Here is a 2,351-nt window from a genome sequence, read left to right on the forward strand (position 1 = left end):
AATTTTAATTTTTCTTTCTTGGGTTGTATTTTTGGTATCAAGTCTAAGAATTCTTTTTTTTTCTTCCCAGAATGGGGAGAGGCATTTATAACACAATTTTTTAAAAAAAAAATCTTATATTTGGAAAAAAATTCAAATCAATCAAGATATAGTACAAGATATAATCTAAGGGATTTGAACAAGGACTTCCAATGAAAATTCATTTCAATGGCTATTAACATAGAAAAATTCTCAGCCTCATTAGTCATCAGGGAATGTAATTAAAACCACAATGTAATACCACTGAATACTCAACCTAATGACTGAAATAAACATGGATAAGATTAAATGTTTCAGATGACATGATTAAATTTAGATTCTACCTTCTGATAGAGCAGAAATGGGTACTAACACTTTGCATTTAGTCTTTTCTACTACATTTGAGCATACCAATTACCTAAAATTTCACTATAACAGATTCAACCAAAATGGTTTTTCTTTAAATATTTTTAAAAATTTGTTCTAATTAGTTATACGTGACGGTAGAATGCACTGTGATACAGCATACATAGATGGAATATAATTTCTCATTCAGTGGTTGTACACATGCCAAACTTTCCATCCACCTAAGAATTCTTCACCTAACTATAGGTACTAAAGATTTTCTCTTAAAAATTTTATAGTTTTCTATTTTACTTTTAGGTCTATGATCTATTTTGAGCTAATATTTGTAAAAAGTTTACTTCTAGGGTCTTTCTTTCTTTCTTGGCCTATGGATATCCAACTGAAATGTCATTTAAAGCATGACGTTTTTAGTTTTAGTGAAGTTCAATTTGTCAATCCTTAAAATTTTCATGGATAGTACTTTATATATCTTAATACATCTTTTTGCAAAGATTTTCTTTTTTAATAGAATTTTAAAGTTTTAGATTTTATGTTTAAGTTATGATTTATTTCAAGTTTTGTATGTTGGGCCTGAAATAAGGGTAGAGGTTCAACTTTTTTTTTCTTGTCTGAATTTCAATTTTTCCAGCACCATTCACTGGAAAGACTGTTCTTTTTCCACTTAGTTACCTTGACATGTGTGTCAAAGTCAACTGATCCTATATTTGGTGGACCTATTTCATTAATTCTGTTTCATCAATCTATGTTTACACTCTTTTTGCGGGGAGGGGTACCCAGGATTGAACTCAGGAGCACTCAACCACTGAGTCACATACACAATGCCATACTATTAATTACTAAGCTTTAGAGCAAGTCTTAAAATCAGCCTTTTAATTTCACTCTTTTAAAAAAAATTTGGCTATCTTAAAACTTCGTATTTCCATATAAATTTTAGAATTAGCATGACAATTTCTACAAAAAGGCCTTCTGAGATTTTGACTGTGTTGAATCTGTTAATTTGGGAAGGGAGAACATCTTAACATCTTAAACAAACATTGCCTACTCCACAAATTTTTTAGATATTTTAAAAACTTCCTCAGCAACATTTTATAGTTTTCAGGGACTCAAATTACATGTTTTATTTTATACTGTTCCACAGACCACTTAGTCCTGTTCATTTTTTCAACCTTTTCTCTCAACAATTTCTATTACTATGTCTTCACGTACACTGATATGTTCTCGTACTGTACATGATATCTTACTTACTGAGCCAGTTATTTGATCATTGGAGACAATGTATTTTTAAGTTCTAAAATTTCTAATTGACTCTTTTTTGTATTTTCTCTTTTCTTTCCTGCTATAAGCATGTTATTCTCTAAATTCTTGAATATATTATTTATAGCAGCTATTTTAAGATTCTTTCTGCTGACCCCATTATCTCTATAATTGCTGATATTTTTTCTAATGACTGATTTTCCTCATGGTTATAGATCTTATATTCCTGCTTCTGTGTATGCCTACTAAGTTTTAAAATTGGATCCTAGCTATTGTAAACATAAATATGTTGAGTGTTTGGATTTTGTTTTCTTCCTTTAAAGAGTGCTGATTTTTGTTTTGAAAGGCAGTTAGATTACTTGCTGATCCACTTGATCTTTTGTGGATTTGTTTGAAGTTTGTAAAGAGCCTTCACTCTAGAGCTAATGTTGTCCTACCACTAAGACATAGTCTCCATGGGGTAATATTTTAACATGATTCAAAACGTAAGATAATCAAAGGGGTAATGTTAGAGTCTGTAAACAAGTCAAAATAACACCTGGCATTTTGCCAGGGGAATGTTAAAGTTCGTAAACAAGTCTGGATGGTGCCTGGCAAAATGTCAGAGGGAGTGGTTTGAGAAGTAACAAAACCGAGCCATAAGGTGTAGAGATTCCTGATTGGTTGACTGATGTATCTAGTTTATGCTAATTAGATAAGCTGTGTGGAATGTA

The sequence above is a fragment of the Marmota marmota genome, unplaced genomic scaffold (genome assembly GCF_001458135.2).
Source record: "Marmota marmota marmota unplaced genomic scaffold, marMar, whole genome shotgun sequence".
Classification (NCBI taxonomy): Eukaryota; Metazoa; Chordata; class Mammalia; order Rodentia; family Sciuridae; genus Marmota; species Marmota marmota.